The 20,290-nt window shown below is 42.2% G+C and overlaps 1 pseudogene; it reads left to right on the top strand.

Annotated features, from left to right (window-relative positions):
- The first annotated feature begins 11,510 nt into the window (after positions 1 to 11,510).
- Positions 11,511 to 11,629, top strand: LOC145402829 (5S ribosomal RNA; annotated as a pseudogene).
- The last annotated feature ends 8,661 nt before the right edge of the window (positions 11,630 to 20,290 follow it).

Genomic DNA, 20,290 nt, shown 5'->3' on the forward strand with positions numbered 1-20,290 from the left:
TTTCTGTCTTCTATTCACTTCTCCAATTTCGCTTTTGCTGTTATTTTATTACCTATGGAAATTTTCCCTTTACTTTAGTCCTTTAGTCTACTGTTCTTTTGGTTCCGTTTGCCTTACATTTACCTTATCTCATTCTTTCTGTGTCACCGGTCATAGTAGTAGTAGTAGTAGTAGCAGTAGTAGCAGTGGCAGTAGTAGCGGTGGCAGTAGTAGTATAGTGTTAGTGGTTATCGTCCTAGAAGTCGTAGTAACTCCATGCTAGTCAGCCGGGCCCTCACCTACCTTTGTATAGTCACTTATCTCAGTCCTCTTTTTATCATATTTCGTCATACGTTTCCTTCCTCAATCATTTCTTTTGATTCTTTTACTTCTCTCTCTTCTTTTTCATTCTCTCACCTTTCTTTCATTTTATCACTGGCCATATTTTAAATGACCCCTTACGCGATGCTTTAATTATATGAGCCTGTATGTATTCAAATCCCTTACAGTGAGTATTACCCCAGCTACACACACACACACACACACACACACACACACACACACACTCATCTCTCCCTTTTCTCTCTTTATTCTTTTCCTTTAGCTCTATGCTATCTGTCTGTCCTCTTTCCCCATTTCCTCATTATATCCACACCTCCTTTCATCCTTCTCTCCTAACTCTTCTGATTTCTTCAGTCTTCTCAATTCTATATTCCTATACTCCTTCCCTCTCAAATTTCGTCTCTTTCTTCATATCCCTCACCCTCACCATCCTCTCCTCTCCCTTCTCAGTTGTTCCCTACCATTCCACATTATCCCTGTTTCATTTTTCATCCATACCTCTCTGCTGTCCTACTTCTGTCTCCTCTTCTCGTTTAACCTGTTGCATCTGCCTCTGATAATTAAATTTTAACATAAAACTACGGTAAGTGGGAGACGAAAGCCCGAGTAAGAAGAGTTGTTCGCCTAAGCTGGCCCCACTGCTGGTAAATATATTCAGCTGGTGGGAGATTTATAGCCCAGCCCGCCCAGGTCTTGGTTGTTGCTGCATCTTTAATCAATAGCCATAATCCGCGCCTGTCTGAAATAGGAAACCAATACGTCACAAAAGTCCTTGTTGGCTGAACTTTCTTTTACTTAATTTAAAGCAAAGTTCGAAAACATATCCCGTGTTTCATTCCTTGCACCGTATTATCTGATTAAAACCAATAAAACAATAAAAAAAAAGAACAGTAAAATGCATGAGCAAGGACATGAGCTAGATCATCCTTCTCTCTGGACGAAATGTGGGACTGGGCGTCTAGCAATAGGTTACTAAAGTACTACGTAACTGTTAGCTATATGAGCATGATATAAAACACGAATGAGAACGTATTACGACAAAACCGAACAGGTTACGCAAAATAACGCAGAAGAAAACGTGCTAATGCTCTGTGACTGAGGAATGTGTGGTGTGACACGGGGTAATCTGGTGTGACACGGGGCAGTCTGGTGTGACACGGGGCAGTCTGGTGTGACACGGGGCAGTCTGGTGTGATACGGGGCAGTCTGGTGTGACACGAGGCAGCCTGGTGTGACACTGGGCATTCTGGTGTGACACGGGGCAGTCTGGTGTGACACGAGGCATTCTGGTGTGATACGAGGCAGTCTGGTGTGACACGGGGCACTCTGGTGTGACACGGGGCAGTCTTGGGTGACATATGGCATTCTTTTGTGGCACTGGTGAATTTGGTGTTGCAACGATATTAGTAAAGGTTGGTGATTAGCCTTTTATGACCCTTTTGCTACATCTGCATTTACCACGGAGAGAGAGAGAGAGAGAGAGAGAGAGAGAGAGAGAGAGAGAGAGGACTAAAAAAACTGCAAGGAAAGGAAAATGCAGGAAAAAGGAAAGTGGATAACTGGTTCAGTTATATATTTCAAGAATAAATGAGAACGTTTATTGCACTAAGTTATAACCAATAATTTAATCTCTCTCTCTCTCTCTCTCTCTCTCTCTCTCTCTCTCTCTGCAGAGATATTTATATAATCATATCCCAGTCTGTTGTTCACAGTTCACAGTTACGAGTAATTCAGTCTTGGTGTGCCCCTCCCTTCATCCCGCCACTCAGTATGCCGATGGCATCCGGCGAGGTCCATCCTTAATGACAGGACTGACCGAGCAAACACGCTGAGGGAGGCAGCAGGGGCGCACCAGAAATTGGGTGGGGAGGATTTCTAAATATTTGAGGCGGTACACAGGCGATAGGGCAGAGTTACAGAGCACTAAAGCTGAGTGCAAATACGTAAAACTTGTGCTGTACTGTACACGTTATATATTTGCCAGGAAATTGCACGGCTAAAAATCACTCCCATAATATCTTATGCCTCAATAAATCTCCACTAATGCTCGAAAAGATAGTGTCCTTAACTCTTATTTCTTAATTTGTATCCCAGCAAAACACATAAAACTTTCTTCTGCAAAACATATCTATTCATGTTTAATAATTGTACCACCCTTTCACTTCTGGCTGTTTGGAATTCGACTAGGGAATCATTCTCGGTGTTACTATTTTTAGGACACACACACACACACACAAACACACACACACACACACACACACACACACACACACACACACACACACACACACACACACACTCACACACACACACACACACACACACACAAGCGAAACTCCTTTGATCTCGCCCCAATAACCAGCTATGTTCCTGGTGACGGACGTACCACAGACGATTCCTAGAACAGCCAAGTTACCCAGCTATTCTTGTGATACCCCTGCCAAGTTGGGTCATTGAGAAATTGAAATTGCACAGAGGCAAGACACCCCGTTAATTGATTCTTCAGTATCGGTATTGTGGAGGCAGTTTGTTGTGGAGGCAGATTGTTGTGGTAGCAGTCTGGTGTTGTGGTCGCAGTCTGGTGTTTTGGTAGCAGTCGAGTGTTGTCTTGGCAGTCTGGTGTTGTGGTGGCAGTCTGGTGTTGTCTGGTGTTATGGTAGCGGTCTGGTGTTGTGGTGGCAGTTTGGCATTCTCTTGATCTGATAAAGGAGGGAACCCCGAGGTGGGGACCTATGAACTTCACGACTATGAGCCGATAGGCAGAGGGCAGTATGCTTATTACCCTTCCAACAAAATCCCGCGCGCAGGAACTCTGGGAGCTAATGGGTTAAGAATAAACACAAGACCTTATGGATGCGCCAACGGTCTATACATTGGCACCTAATTGAATGTGTCATTGTAAGGCAGCAACACTGAAGAGAAGTTAATATAACCGGAGCTTTGAAAGATGCTGAGTGTTCAGTACCATAACCTTATATTCATCAAACTGCAACTAGTCATACACCCGCCAATGCGCCATAAACCATACACCAAAAAACTGTAGTATTTATAAGACATGGCAACCTGTAACACCTTCCACGGCACTATTACAGACAAGCTCTCACAATGCCCAACACTTGACCCAAACAACAACGCAATAAAACTAGATGCAGAGTGGTTGGTTGAACATTAAGACATTACTTTAAAGCACTCCAGAAGAAACCCTAGGCTTCTCTACTCGCCGCCATTAAGACTAGCTTGATGAAAATGCTTAGAGCACACATTACCTTCTTGACATGAAGAATAGAGCATAAAACAACTGGTTGACTCATCCTGGTTCCTTTAACCCCATAAACCGAATTGCAGAATCTCAGATGTGAAACTTAGAGAAAACTTCATGACATGGGGAACAAATGGTGGATTAAACAAGCACAAGAGCTGCAAAGACTGGCTGATCGTAATGACCAACATGGGTTTTACAAGCCCATAAACACCATCTATGAGCCAAACACAGCATAATCCCTGCTCGATCAGCTAAAAAAAAAAAAAAAAAAAAAAAAGCTCCTGAAAGACATGCAAGCAGACCTAGAAAGATGGACACAACACTTCAGTACCTTACTGAATCGAGGAAACGCGGTGGTGAAAAAAATCCTTGATAATATTCCAAATAATCCTCACGCTGCAGATCTCGATGTCCCACTTACACTTGCAGAAACTGTTCAGGCCATCTGATCTCTAAAAATTAACAAAAGCCCTGGCCCTGATAGCATACCATGAGAACTAATCAGAGAGAGTGGCCAGTTACCCCACCAGCAACTCCATTATCTCAGACTATCTGCAACTGAGAACCCATTCCATCAGAATGGTTATTTCTGATACTGTAACCATCTACAAGAAAGGGAACCACTCAAATTGTGACAGCAATGGTGGTATGTCCCTCCTTGCGAATGCTAGCAGTGTTCTAGTCAAGATGGTGTTATCCAGACTGACAAACCATCTCAAACAATCAACACTTCCCGAAACACAACATGGATTACGGAAGGAACGACGTACCTGTGATATATGAGCTTTGTAGCCCGACAGACACAAGAGAAATGCCACGAGTAGGGCCGTGATTTATATATTGCATTCATCGATCTTGCATTTGACACTGTCGACAGAGCACTTTTATGGAATGCTCTTTCAAAATTTGGATTTCAAACAAACTTCTTACCATCCTGAATGCCTGCATGACAGCATGGATGCTCTTATGTCCATAGGTGGGAGCAAATCCAAAGCTTTCATCGTGGATCTGGGCTTAAAGCAAGGATGCGTCCTGCCTCCTGTCATTTTCAACATCAATTTCACTCCAGTCACCCTTTTAAGTCACCAAGAAATGAACACCCACTGATGACGAAATAAAAATACAGTTACGTCTAGATGGCAATGTATTCAATCTCAGGCGTCTTCAAACACAATCGAAGACTGAAATGGCTCATTTCTTAGAGCTACCATGCTCTGATGGGTGTGCTGTCCTTCTACATACCCCATTAGCCCTACAACTGTCTCACCATCATTTCCAAAATGTACTATGCAATGGGGCTCCGAATAAATATCAAATAAATAGCAATAAAACAGAAATAATATCTCAGAGAAACAACCCAGAATAGACTCTTGCGTTTTATGTAAACAGCGAGAAAGTAAAGCAAGTGCAGATTTTTACCTACCTTGAAAGTGTGCTCACAGATAAATATAGCACTGATGCAGAAGTCCTTGCATGAATCAACCACTCCTCAGCCTCTTTTGGACGTCTCAGATCCAGAGTCTTTGAAAACATAATCTTGAGAATCTAGATGAGAGTATCAGTACTTACAGCTGTATGCCTCTCCTCCCTCTTATATGGTGCTGAATCCTGGCTACTTACCAGCGTCACATGAAACAGCTTGAGTCGTTTCTCATCCGATGCTTACAGTGCATCCTTGGACTCACACGGGAGGATAAAGTCCCTCACAAATTCTCCAGCAGGCAAAGCCAACCAGCCTACATCTTTTCAATCCTTAATGACCTAGAGCAGCTTGTAGAGCACCCTACCCGTATCCCAGACCGTCTTGGAGAGAGCTCCAACATACCTGACCTTTTCCTTACAACTAATCCTTCTGCTTACACTGTAAATCTTTTCTCTCCATTGGGCTCCTCCAATCACAGCCTTATCACCTTAACCTGTCCTATCACTCCGTTACGGCCTGTGGACCCTCCAGGGAAACATCGCCCGTGGCATTTTGGAGCTGCGGATTGGGAGGCCCTCAGGCATTATTTCTTTGATTTTCCCTGGAATGATTATTGCTTCCATGGCCGGGAGCCATCTGAGTGTGCCTTGCGCATTACGGAAGTTATTCTCTCGGGCATCTAAGCATACATTCTTTTCTCATATCCTTTGACTAACGCAAGAAAGCCTTGGTTTAATCACGCTTGTTCTAATACTGTCCGCAACAAGAAGAGGGCCTACAAAAGGTATTGGAGCCAACCCAACCCTGAATCACATCATCTTTACGTTTCTGCCCGGAATCGTGCTAAGTCTGTTCTTCGCTCTGCTAAAAATAATTTCATCCGTACTAAATGCTCTCAACTCTCCAACTCGAATTCTTCCCGCTCCTTCTGGCACCTTGCCAAAAACCTTTCTAACAACTTTACCTCATCATCCTTCCCTCCTCTTTTCTACTCTGATGGTTCTGTAGCTATTTCTTCTACTGATAAAGCAGATCTCTTTGCACAGACTTTCTCCTCCAATTCCACCTTAGATGATTCCAGTGCTGTTCCTCCATCACTTCCCGCCTCTGACTTCCTCATGGCTGACATTAAAATTTCTTCAGCTGATGCATTTTCTGCCATCACTGGCTTCAATATTAACAAGGAATATGGGCCTGATGGAGTCCCTCCTGTTGTTCTCAAGAACTGTGCTTCTGTGCTTACACCCTGCTTAGGCAAACTCTTTCGCCTTTCTCTGTCAACTTGTACCTTCCTTCTTGCTGGAAGTTTGCTCTCATTCAGCCAGTCCCAAAGAAGGGTGACCACTCCCAACCCTCCAACTATCGTCCAATTGCTTTAAAGTCCTGTATTTCAAAAGTTCTCGAGTCAATTCTCAATAGAAAAATTTTAAGGCATCTTTCCTATCACAACCTTCTTTCTGATCGTCAGTACGGGTTCCGTCAGGGACGCTCCACTGGCGATCTTCTCATCTACCTTTCAGACTCCTGGTCATCCTCCTTTTTGGACTTTGGCGAAAGCTTTGCCATTGCACTTGGCATCTCAAAGGCTTTCGATCGAGTCTGGCATAAATCTTTAATTTCCAAACTGCCCTCTTATGGTTTATATTCTTCTATCTGTGCGTTCATTGCTAGCTTCCTTTCTGGTCGTTCTATAGCCGTTGTTGTAGACGGCCATCGTTCTTCTCCTAGATCTATCAACAGTGGCTTTCCTCAGGGCTCTGTCCTATCACCAACTCTCTTCGTTTTATTCATCAATGACCTTCTAAGCTGTACATCTAACCCTATCCACTCAAATGCTGATGACTCCACACTTCACCTTTCCGTTCGGTTCCCGCAATGTCCATCTCAGCAGTTACTTCAACAAACAAGGGATGAGGCTATGGCACACCTAATGTCTGGCTTGGCTCGTATCTCTGACTGGAGTAAAAATAATCTTGTTGTTTTTAATGCATCTAAGACTCAGTTCTTACACCTATCTACCCGTCAAAATCTTCCACATGTATACCCACTAATGTTTAATAATATTCAGCTTAATCCTGCATCATCCATGAACATGCTTGGGGTTTCATTTACTCGGGACTTATCTTGGAATGATCATATTACATCTCTTGTAAAATCTGCTTCCAAGAGACTGGGTGTGCTAAGCCGACTCCGTTCTTTCTTTACCCCTGCACAATTGTTGACTCTATACAGGGGTTTTATCCGCCCCTGTGTGGAGTACAACTCTCATGTGTGGGGAGGCTCCCCACATACAGCTCTTCTCAATAGGGTGGAGTCAAAGGCTTTTCGTCTCATTAACTCTCCTCCTCTTATTGACTCCCTTCAACCTCTGTCTCTTCGCCGCACTGTTGCATCTTTAGCTCTTTTCTGTCGCTACTTTAATAGTCACTGCTCCTCTGAACCGTCTGCATGCATTCCTCCACCTCTACGACGGGCGCATAGCACCCGTCTAGCAGCAAACTCTCATCCCTTTTCTGTCCAACTGTCTAATGCAAGAGTTAACCGTTACTCCCAGTCCTTCATTTATGCAACAGGTCAACTCTGGAACTGTCTCCCTCTGTCTGCATTTCCTGTTGCCTATGATCTCCAGTCTTTCAAACGCAGTGTGTCCAGGTATCTCGAAATAAATGGATCTTGAATTTGGCTCTCTCTTGTATTTTGTTTTTCTCTTGGAGGGAATTCTTATTGCGGACTCATGGCCTCTGGTTTCTTCTTCCTCGCATTAAAAAAAAAAAAAAAAAAAAAAAAAAAAAAAGGCATAGAAACCATGTTGGCCAGAAAACAACTGAGATGGATCGGACACGTGTTCCACATGCCTGAGCACTGTCTTCCCCGCCAGGTTCTATGTGGCCAACTCCCTAAAGCACACCGTAACCTAGGGGGACAGAAGAGATATAAAGGTCATATAAGGACAACTCTGAAGAAATGCAACATCATATCAAAAGATCTTGAAACCAATGCCTTTGAAAGAAAACAATGGCGAGCCCTCTGCTGTGAAGGAACTATTCAACTTGAAGCTCAGAACCTAGTAAAAGAAAAGCGCGTGGAGAATGGAGGCACAACCAAAACAGAGGTCTCCCAGCCAACCCTGACTTGACATGCCGGCTGTTTGGCAGTGTTCACGGATCCAGGATTGGTCTGCACAGTCACACACGTTGACACCAAAGACAGAGAAGCACATCATTCTATTGAGTATAATAGCCGTTTTCGTCTATAGTAGAAGGACAGCTTTAAGCAAGTGTGTGTGTGTGTGTGTGTGTGTGTGTGTGTGTGTGTGTGTGTGTATGTAGTTACCATAAGCCTGTTGCCGTCTTTATTTCCTGCATTGCGCCTCTTCACTCTTTTGCCAAAATCTTGACAGGCAAGGTAGCAGTAACGACAAACAAACAAAAAAAAATAAAAATTTCAGTTTCTTTAGAGTAATTCAGAATTGACAGAAAGTTTGTTCCTGCTCTGCTCAGATAAAATTTAACATGTCACTAAATTTTCCAGTGACTCAAAGAAGAATAAAAGAGTATTTTCCAGCCCATAAAAGTCACATTTCAAATTTGGCCTCACGATAAAAATATAGGTTCGAACATTTTAAGGCACTTTTTAAAACGGTCAGTGAACACGGGGATGGTGAGGCAGCGAGGCGTTGTGGTGGGTGGAAGAGGGAGGGAAGGGGAGAGGAGCAGATGCGAGAGTGAAAAACGAAGCGGGTAGAGATAATTCGAAAACAGTGGAGAGAGAGAGAGAGGGAGAGAAAGAGAGAGAGAATTACAGACATGCACCTCAATTTTTGTCAGCTTCACAGGTAAGGATAAATCAAACCTTTATATATGCTCTAGTATTTACCCCACAAATATAGGGCCTCTCCTGCTGTTCTTCTGTTTTCCCTGTTTTTTTTTATTTTCTTTTTCGCTCTACTTATCCCTTCCCTTTTGCCTTCATTATTTCTCCTTTTTTGTGGCGGTCTTTGTGTTATTTTTCCTGGCAATTTAGACTTAAACTAAAATTTCTCTCTCAATAACAGACGCTCTAATCACAGAATGGTTGGCAAAAACTAAAAATAAATTAGTACCATGTCACCCTCTCCGCCTCCATCTGTCTGCCCTTCCTCCAACTCACACGTCTCCTCCCCATATGCCTCTCCACCCTATGCACTCATTTACTGTTCAGTTCCATCTCGTGTCTTCATCCAGTGATAAAGGCATTATTTCACAGCAGTTTTGTTTTTCATGTGACTGTACCAAATTTACAGAAGGGGTCAACTCTGTCTACCGTCTAGTACTCATTACATTAGGATAATAGTTGTAGGAACTAACTTACATAGTATTAGCTTAACTCATAAGTCCGCGGTAAGGGAAGAGCAATATCCACATTCCCAAAAACTACAAAGACCGAAGTCATGAGAAGTGACATTCAGTGCTGTGAATAAATGAGAGGACATTTTGTGGGTGTGTTGCCGTATCATCAAAGGAATACTTCTGCCAGGGATCAGATAGCACAGAACATCGCTACACCCAAGCACAAACGCACACATAGACACAGACGTACATATTGGCTGACACACACACACACACACACACACACACACATAGGCACTGACGTTTAGGCAGACAGACGTTTCATTTTTAGATAAATTAATGGTTCTCATAAGGTGGTAGGTGGTGGCGACCATCATCCACTCACTATATGTAGTGCTGCCTACTTCTTCCTTCACATTTATCACTCTTTGTTTGTCTGTCCCCTCTCTTCCTATTACTCACCATCATCCACTCACTTGATGTTGTGCTGCTTACTTCTGCCTTCACCATTATCACTCTTTTCTGTGTCTGCCCTCTTCTCTTTATATTTCTCCCATCATTCCTGTCACATTTTATTTCTCCTCTTTTCATTTCAGGTGGCTTTACATTGAGTGACAAGCCTAATGGTTTCCTGTAAGCCAGGAAATCATTTACAATGCTGGGTAGTGACCATATAACCAACCCATATGTGTTCCCTATGTGTCAGCAAGTGGGTTGGCAGAGGGTTAGTGCCCCTCCCCGTAAAGCAAACTCAAAGACTAACGGCCACCTCTTACAGGATTATGGCGTCTGGCAATAGCTAGATAGATAGACATAAGGCCAAGCTGACTATAATGACACCTTTCATCATGGTGGAAGTAGAGTTCCGTCAGTGTTGGGAAGAATTCAATGTTGAAACTATTTCGTACTTGTCTCCTACACATCCTAAAGAATATAGGGAGAGCTACTAAATGTTAACTTTAAAAACTGCGTTCCTTTTATTGGTTATAAATGGTTTGATATGAGCGCGTAACATACTGTACTATGGCACAGAATCAAGGTGGCACAGAAATATATATCCCAGACTTGCAGGCAGAAAAAAAAAAAAAAATCAAACTAGACGAAGCAGGATCAGTTGGAACACGAAATGGCAAGCTAAGTCAGTCAGAAAAAAAAAAATCAGCTTTCTGTAAGGCGAGGTGAGGGTACACAAGGAAGGCCAGGACGCGGCTACACCATAACAGGCTTTAGAAGTAGAAGGTTCCTCATGATATCCTTGTTCCTTAATAGATAGATGCAGATATGTACAGTAGATACAAGTAGATAAATAGATAAATATATGTGTGTGTGTGTGTGTGTGTGTGTGTGTGTGTGTGTGTGTGTGTAGTTCACCTAAGAGTGTTGCCCTACTTGCCCTCGAACATTGTAGGAAACATTGCTCGTGACATTTTACAATCATGTCTCGAACATGTTAGCAACATGTCACAGGCATGTAATGGGCAATGTCACGAGCATGGTTTTCGAGAAAGTCACTGACATGTTTCAAACAAAGGTGAAGTAGTCGTGTGGCCCAGACTTGTGAGAAACAGTACCCAGCAACATAGTGATGAGGGAGGACGCCTTACTTGTCGCAGCCGCAACGGTTGAATTATGTGCATAGCAGGGACAAAAAAATACCTGCTCGTTGGCGTTTTTCGATGCGTCCATCACGTCAGGCCAACCCCTATGGTGATGGACATCATTTTGTAAACTGCCTCGTTAGAGATGACATTGGACTGCTACCGATGCAAGTGGGGGATACTTCAGAATTTCGTATTTTCTTCAGGATGTCAAAGACAGATTTTGAAAAGGTATCACGGTCGCAGGGAATGGTCTACAGCTGGGTGAGATTCATGTTCGCAGCTCAAAGCCTCGTCCACACCGGTGCTACCAACATGATTCCAGCAAAGTTGCCAACATGTTCGAGACACTTGTGTTTCAAACATGTCTGTAACATTGTTCCGGGTACAGTTTGAAACATGTTGCCAACACATGTTTCGAGCAAGTGTGGCCGCATCCTAAAACGTGTTTCCAGCATAGGCTCTTTCACTTATCATCCTCACGTAATATCATCTCACTGAATTATTTCGTCAGCCATGAATCTGGTAAAAATTTTACTCCGTTATTCACTTGCTTGTCTGCCTAACATTTTTATTATTATTGTTATTATACCACGTTGAGTACACCGCTTCCCGTCCGATCAGCGAAGTTAAGCAACGTTGGGTCTGGTTAGTACTTGGATGGGTGACCGCCTGGGAACACCAGATGCTGTTGGCATCCCTACGTGTCAAGTGGGGTTGGTGCCACTCCCCGTAAAACAATTAACTCTAAGCCCTTGGCCACCCTGTCTGGGATACATGGCGTCTGGCAATGGATGGATGGATGATTATTATTATTATTTTACTCATCTTTTAAACTCCCTACGATAATCCACTCTGAAACTCAATATTTTTTGAAATTTCACGGGTTCCTTATTTCTTCACACAGATCAGTTTTAATGTACTGAATCACATATAAAACTAGCATTTTCCATCCCTCAGAGTCAATCATTCTTTTAACACATCCTACTTCTCACACACTTCCGGCACATCATCACTTTACCTACATTATCTCATCACTTTTTGCAGGAATTTCCTTATTTTTATTTCTTACTCTCTCAGATTCCTCCGACTCAACCTTCCATGTTATTTTTCTTCAGATTTGCATTCATTTGCTTTGCCAGACCCTCATTAGCTCAGATTTTTCATTTCCAAAAGAAATTCCCTTTACCTCTCGCCTCCTGTCTTCTTATTCACTCGTTATTACTCCGATTTTGCATCTCCGACAATTTACCAGTGTTCGTTTCTCTCCGTTGCTTTTATTGCCTTTTTATATAATTTTGTGTAGTTGTTTTATTTTTTTTTTTTTCATTTCTAATAAACTCTCTCTTGCTGGACGTCCAATCATATCGGTCATCCAGAATGGTCGTGACAAAAATGCTCCGTGAATCGCGTTAGACAGTTTCTGGAAGAGTGTGTCACTAGGGTATAAGAACAAGACATGGACAGAAAAAGAGTGTTCTCCTTGACGCATCAATCCGTTCAACAAAAATTGACAAGAACAAGTGACAGTTGACACCGTACTCAGTAAAGAAAAGCCTCGTAAGCACAACCTTCGAGAAACAATATGAAATTAATTATTAACTACCGTTTACAAGAAAAGTCGTTCCCCAAGCAACAAACGACGCAGTTTATATAAGGTTCATATAACATCCAGTGATGTTATAAGAGTGGTAAACGAAATTCTCTCTCCATGCATAAAAATACAAGCCCGGCACCAATATATTATGACGCAAAAGCATTTCCGGTTCAAGCCTCCCATGAGCACGATCGACCGCGTAACCCAGAAAAAACAGTGAAGTCTTTACCTTAGAGAGAGAAAAAAAGATCCATTTATGTTATTTCTTCATTATTATTCCTTATCTCGAAGAAACCCCCAAAAGGTCCACAAATTTGCACTGAATCCTATCCATTCCACCCACCACCACAATCACACGTCGTAACCACTTCATCCATCAAAAGTCTTCATCCAGTCAACAACCTGCAAGAACCATTTCCAGCAACTAATCTCTCTGGACACAAGCTTCCAAGGCAAAAAGCAATTCAGTGTGCCATATAACGATGTGACAAATAACTCGATAGTCTGACTGGTCATCTCCATTATTAAATTTATAAATACCGTTCAAAAATAGCAACAACAAGAACAATTCCCGAAGCCCAATACATCTATTTCCCAATTACCCGTCAGGCTGAGTGAAATTGATGGCAGGAAATTGCATGGAGAAAACACCAATTAAACCTTTGAATGATAACGAATATTGTGGATAATGTCAGCCACCACAACACAAAATACAGCAGTTTCCTCAATAATAGTTATTTGACTGAGATGAGCCACTTTACTCTGTTCAGTAATTCATTTGACTTTACCTGGATCTTCTTACCTGGCTGTATTCAGGCGTGTGTGGTGCTGATGATGGTATTATGGGCTGGTGTGTGTTGGTGGTGGTGTGCTGAGATGGTGAGTCAGGCAGCCACTGTGGGAAGCATCTCACAATTTCCTCAACACACAGCACCAAATTGCATCACTTCACACAGCGCCAGTAGCATGAGGTAGTGTGACATTAGGTCACACCACATCACATCACTTCACCCCACACATTGCACAGGACAGCACACGAGACTCCACATCACACAAAACTCCACAAACTGCATACCACACAACACTCCACATCACACCGCACCACACTTCACATCACACCACACCACACTCCACATCACATTACACCAGACTCCATAACACACCACACCACACACCACATCACACCAAACCACACTCCACATTACTCCACAGCACACCACACTCCTAATCACACCATACCTCATTCAGTATCACAAAACTCCACATCACAACCCACCATACTCCACATCACCACATTACTTTCCTCCACATCACAACACACTACACTCCACTTCGCAACAGTTCCTGTCGCACATGACATCACAACTCACAACACCACATCACAGTGCACCTCCGCCTACTCCATCCATCACCCACAATTTCACTCTTGCGGGTCAATTATGAACTTATAATTACACTTCCCAAACACTGATTCAGCCAAACGCAGGGCGATAGTGGTGAGGCTTCATATACATAGATAGATAGTTAGATAGACAGGCAGAAGGAGGTGAGGCAGGTGGGTGAGAAGGGTTGACAGGCAGATAACTGAGTAAAAAGGTGTGATGGCCCAGGGTGTCAGGCAAGTGTGTCAGGCATGTTTACGTATTTCTCTTCATCATGTTTGTACTATCGTTTCTCTTGAGCTGTGTTGTCAGAAAGTTGTTGTGTTGTCAGTGGTGTGTAGTGTGGTCATTATGGTGTTGTCAGTGTTGATATCTTGTTCGTCATGTGTATGCGAGAAAAACTCTAAGGGGGCTGGAGATTCAGAACGCATTATACTCTGCGTAAATAAGGATGAGAGTGACAATGAGCGTAAATTATAACATGAGCTTGCAAGTTTTTTTTTTTTTTTTGTTTACCGCGGTGGTGGTGGTGGTAGTTGTGGTAGTACAGTAGCTCTTCTTGGTGGTGGTCGACGTTGTAAAACTACATCAACTGTTCTTGTTGTTATTGCTGACGATGTTAGCTGTGGTGGTGGTGGTGTTTGTGATTGTGTTAGCGGTAGTGGTTGTATTAGTGCTGGTAGTGGTGATAGTGATGGTAGTAGGTTATGTGATGGTGGTTTCTGAGTGGATGATGTGCTAGAGTGGAGGTGGAAGTATGAGAGTGGGTGGTTGTGTTGGCTATGGTAATGATGGAATGACGCTTGATGATGGTAATAGCACTTGTACAGGTTGATTAGTGGGTGGTTGAATGGTGGTATCTGAGGCGATATTAGACGTGTAGTGGTAGGTGGTGGCGACCATCATCCACTCACATGATGTAGTGCTGCCTACTTCTTCCTTAGCCTTTATCATTCTTTTTCTGTGCCTGCCCTCCTTTCTTCCTATTTCTCCCTTCTTTCCTGTCACTTCTTATTGCTTTTCTTTCCTTTACAGGTGGCTTTACATTGAGTGACAAACCAAATGGTTTCCTGTAAGCCAAGAAACCATTTACAACGCTGGGTGGTAACCATATAACCAAACCATACGTGTTCCCTACGTGTCAACAAGTGGGTTGGTGGAGGGTTAGTGTCCCTCCCTGTAAAACATATAACTCAAAGTCAAATGGCCACCCCTTACATTTTTTTCTCTTTATGTACTTAAATGAACATGAACATGGATTAGAAGAGAGAGAGAAAGAGAGAGAGAGAGAGAGAGAGAGAGAGAGAGAGAGAGAGAGAGAGAGAGAGAGAGAGGAGAAAACTAACAAAGGGTGAGACGTGGTGTTGTCAGCATAACACATCAGAACGTTATTTACGTTGAACTGAGCGGTCGCTGCTCCTACTGTTTAACTAGTATTTGTCTAAACGGAAATATGGAGGTAACTCTCATGTGTGTGTGTGTGTGTGTGTGTGTGTGTGTGACAGAGAGAGAGAGAGAGAGAGACAGACAGACAGACAGACAGACAGACAGACAGACTGACAGAGAATTCATCCTTATTGAAACTGCTATAGATTAGCTGTAATGAGTATGAGTCTCTCTGCACTCTAAATATTGCAGTCATTACCCAATTATGATGTCCTTCATTTTACCTTGACTGCCACTGATATCATATAACTGTCTGCCTAGTTCTCATTCTCCATCGCAATCCAATCCAGCCCCTATAATTCATAGCGTCTTGTTGTCAGGTTCTTATGGTGAGGTGTGGCAGCCATCTTCCACTGTAGCGTATGGATGGTGACTGTGTCTTGGATAGGAGTTGCTGATGGTGCGCTGGTGAGATAGAGAAGGTGTGTGTGTGTGTGTGTGTGTGTGTGTGTGTGTGTGTGTGTGTGTGTAGATATTCCTTTTCTGAATGGCTTGATTATCACTGAAATATTTACTTCCTTTTATACATCGAAAGCATTTGATTTTCATGAGTACCTATGAAATTTTATATATAATTATGTAGCACAATTCATTAATAAAGGAGAACCATCTCTGGAATTGTTAATTTACAAATAAAATTGTGGAAAGATCAATAGTCAGTTCTCCTTAATTTATTTCCGGAACAGGTTATGAATTGGGTAAAACTATCAATCGGATGTATTTGGCCGATCATAACATATTCAGTTTGAGTATGAGAAAACATAATTATATATAAATTGTGCAATCCCAGTATATTTGGCTTATTAAAAGTGAGTGTTCAATGTCGAGTTTGGAGCCGAATTTCACCTGTTCATTACCTGGTGTTGGTTATTGACTGTACCATTCTCACCGGTGATCAGTAGTTTGTTGGAGTCGGTCTATATGCAAATTATTATTGTTACTTTTATTTTGCCTTCCTTTATGCCTGTGATTTGCATATAGAAAGAGACTTTTTGAATACGTAATACTCAGAATGCTTTTGTATACTCGTGTGACGCTGTTTAAGCGAATCAAAGGAGGGTTACGGTTTTTAATGTAAACGCTCTTGTTCAACATCCAAACAACGTGTACTACATTTACAGCTGCATTCTAGAGTGCAGTAAATTATTTTTTATGGAATGCATGTAAATAATACAATACGTATATACAAAATAGTTTATGTACTGATGCGTTGAATATTTAGACAGAAAAAAAAAAAAAGTATTGTCCTAAGCACACCCTTTAATACCAGTACTGTTCTTAGTTTATAATGAAACAAGTTGATCTACACTGTCTTGGCCGATGACGGAATTCTAACTTTAATAAATGAAGGTACTGAAGGAAAAGCATGACAATATACTTGCATAATATATAATGGTATATCAACATGTTTCACTTGAACTTGTATCACTTGAAAATTTTGAAAATTCTTGTATGTGAATTTTAGATGATCATTGCAGAAAATAATTATTGTTATATTAGGAAATAAATGTACGGTACTAACTTGCCGGGAAGCTGAAAACGTGCCGTAAAAGCCAGGAAACTCTGCTCCTTGGCAAATAATACTCGTTTTACTATTTCGGTGGATTATGATATTCTCAGGAGTTCAACAATCCGTTTCCCAATTTCCCAGTATAGTAAGGCTTTTAAACTCTCAGGTCCCACGAGTTAAAGAGATTTGGGAAGTTGCCCTGGGGTGAGAGAGGTCCGGACGATGATAAAGATGATGATGAGTAATATACAGCAGAGCAATCTCCGGGTCGTCATATAACCTGCCATCCAGTTATACCCACAGCAAATAGCAAGCCCTTTCCCTGCCCCTCCTTACCCTCTATTTTCCCCTCTCCCATAACGCCTCTGTCTTCCCATTTCAGTTGCTCTGGATCTCCCTCTCCCGTAATGCTGCAATTTACCGTTTCCCTCTGGCGCTGAAGAGGAGTCTCCAAATGGTGGTGTTGTGTACTCTAGGTTGAGCAGCTGCGGCGACAGTGGGAGCAGAACCTCCTCATGTTTCCCTGCGCCTCGCCGTGGTAAGGACCCTGCTCCGCACCTGACGACGGGCTGACTGCCGCATGAGGACTCCAGATCCATCCACAGACAGACCCAGTTTAATATACTCACATTTTCACACACTTTTACATGACATTTACTATGTGCATTTTGATCTGTAAAAAATCATAAATACACACAAGTATGTACAAAATTCTTATACAGAAAGAATCTTACAAATATTTCTAATACAGAATATGCTCAAGCAAATGAAGGAGAGAGCCACATCTTTCATATACATGTACTTTCTCAGCCAGCATGTGAAAAAGCAGGATTAAAACATTAAGTGTCAGGCTCCACTGATCACCTTGCAAATTACCTGATCCATGATACTTTACAGGGATTCATCTGCCTACATTACATTTCATTATAACTTCCTACATTTCACATAAGGCTGTTATTCTTCTTGATGCTCATGTCTCTCGGACTCAGAAATTCTTCCACATTGCTCTGCAACCTCCTTTCTGGCCACTCCCTTTCACTCGTTTTGCTATTGATATGCATAACTTTCATTTAAGTCTGTCAACTCCCATGTGCTCCATATGACCATATCACTTTTATACCTTCATTAACATTCCTCTCTCTCTCTTTCTCTCTCTCTCCACACACACACACACACACACACACACACACACACACACACACATTTATATCTACTTATCTATCTACCTATCTAGAGAGAGAGAGAGAGAGAGAGAGAGAGAGATGCACTAGTGGCACTCCATTTCCATCAGTTCACTTTATTCGGTAACATGCAGGGCCCATACCTTGCATCTGTACAACATAGTAGTCATCAACCCGCCCTTGTGCAAGCAGATTACATGGACAGGCAATGATATCTCTTTCCTCATGTTCCTTAGTCATTAGGAGTTGCACTTTTCCACCACCTATCCTAATGTTTTTGTACATTATATTCCTGAGTATTATCTCTTCCTATGTCCACCCTCAGAATATCTAATGCCATTTCTTACGTATCCTCCTCACAGAGGAACACTCTTACATCAATATGCCCGGAATTTCTGTTATATCCATCTCGTCACCTTGCTGTTTCTCGCGTTAATGCTTAGGTGTACCTGCTCTCATAATCTCATTTAAAATCTCATATTGGCTGCTGATTTTCTGCTTTTTTACTGTGTGACCAAAGTTACGTATCTGCAGAGAAGAACAACTTACTTCCCAGTCTCCACTACTGACATCCCATACACTTGTACATCTTTCGAGTACCATTACATTTACGGTACTTCTTTCACCAGCCTACCCGTAAGCAGACTAAACAGGTATGAAGATATCACATATCCCTGATGGAATCACACCTTTACCTCAAACGAGTTACCCTCTTTTCTTACCACTCTTACATATGCCTTACTTAGATGACAAAACTCCTCAATGGATAGAGATTTTTCCTTCCTTCCCTATCAGTAACACTTGCAGCAAAGCTTCCCTATTATGTCTATCATATGCCTTCTACAGACTAACAACAACTGCATGAAAATCCCTCCCTTTCTGTTTGTATGTTTTGCATATGTTTCTTAAAGCAAACACATCATCCGCACACACACACACACACACACACACACACACACACACACACACACACACACACACACACACACACACACACACACACACACACACACACACACGCACACACGCGCGCGCGCGCGCGCATAATGTCGCACCTAAAACTTCGTTTTCCCACCTGGTATGATAGTGTTTTGAGGTACACTTTTAGTAATCATTCTTCCATTGACTTTTGGCATGTTCAGCCAGCTCATATTTCTAATAGCTGAGCATTCTCTTTTGTTCCTCTTGCTGTTATATACGACAGGACAAAACATTCCTTCTGCCAGTCTTCAAATGGTCACCTTGATCCATGCATTGAATTCCAGGTGTGTTCCTGTATTTCATCGTCTACCCCCTTCCCATTCCTGTCACATCCAGTGATTCTGCCACCATCTAAACAATAAATTCAAGCTGTGTGTGTTCGTGTCTTTCTGTGCGTTTGTTAATTTCTTCCACGAGAATGGCAATAGATATCGACCTAATTATATTTGTATTAAGTCCGGGTAAGTCTAGGAAAAGTCAGAAAAACACCAAACAAATATTTTGCCGATCGTGTGCGAGGCGACAATGCGAAATTGACGGAAATGCATTTTTTTTTTTTCGACTTTTTGGTCAGAACTGGTCATTGTGGTCTGAATAACTGTATGGAAACAAAGAAAATGGAATTTGCAAACATTTTGTGATGGAATGATATAAGTTGGTCCCGCAAATTTTTTAGGGAAAGCACTAGTATTAATTAAAGTGGATGTGCAGTTTCCTCCTGTCCATTCAGAGAAATCCTGGAAAATACATACCAAATCCTGCGATGTCCATGCCGATTTGAAAGAATGACAAAATCCGAGTAGCAGGAGCAGTAGTAGTAGTAGTTGTAGTAGTTAGAGGATGGGGGTCCATTCTAGAACGTGTACCAGGATATCATATGATATCTGTCATCCCATCCCTTTTTTGTATCCGTTATATGATTTTGAGAGGGGCTGACCCAGAAAAAGAATGGTGGAAAATTTTATGCGTAAGAAGACATTATCACGAACAAGACGAACTGACCTAGGAAAGTTTCGTTGAAATCCATGTGTTCACTTTCCCCTAGTTTTGATCGCCTATATTTTCGGGAAAGTGACTGATCCCCCCCCCCCCCCCCCCCACCCCCCAAAGAATCAATGAGGGTGCGGACACGCTCCACAAATATCGCATTACGGATGAGAGTCCATTGCTCAACATCTAAAGTATCAAAGCCATTCCTGGCCTCCTTTCACTATTTCAGAGAAGTTTTAGTTCGGTGAGGAAGCTTACTCCTTCTAAGAGT

This window comes from Coenobita brevimanus, chromosome 6, assembly GCF_032717465.1.
Source record: "Coenobita brevimanus isolate Jiangsu-jjx chromosome 6, ASM3271746v2, whole genome shotgun sequence".
Classification (NCBI taxonomy): Eukaryota; Metazoa; Arthropoda; class Malacostraca; order Decapoda; family Coenobitidae; genus Coenobita; species Coenobita brevimanus.